Genomic DNA, 382 nt, shown 5'->3' on the forward strand with positions numbered 1-382 from the left:
GCCATGCCTTGGCCTGGGCTTCTGCTGGGAGCCACCACCTCTGGACACAGTGGTTGGGGAGGGGTTGGGGTGGCATGGTCTAGTTGTCCTAAACCTCATGCTCTCCTCCTATCTTGTCCTCCAGCCTGGCATGGGGTGGGGGACAGAGACCCCAGTGCAAGGGTCCTGGCAGGAGGCAGGGAGCTAGTGTCACAAGCCTTTCTCTCTTAAGCAAGCAGCAGTGTGCTAATGGCGTACCAGGCTGGGACAGCTCTGTCGTTGTCTGCATCCCACCTCACTAGTCTCTTGGATCTGCCATAGCTTGGGATAGAGGATACAGGACAAGCTGTGTCAAGGTCTCCCTCTGTCCCGACTGCAGAGCAATGGAAGCCACTGAACCCCG

The sequence above is a fragment of the Pterocles gutturalis genome, unplaced genomic scaffold, assembly GCF_000699245.1.
Source record: "Pterocles gutturalis isolate BGI_N339 unplaced genomic scaffold, ASM69924v1 scaffold26679, whole genome shotgun sequence".
NCBI lineage: Eukaryota > Metazoa > Chordata > Aves > Pterocliformes > Pteroclidae > Pterocles > Pterocles gutturalis.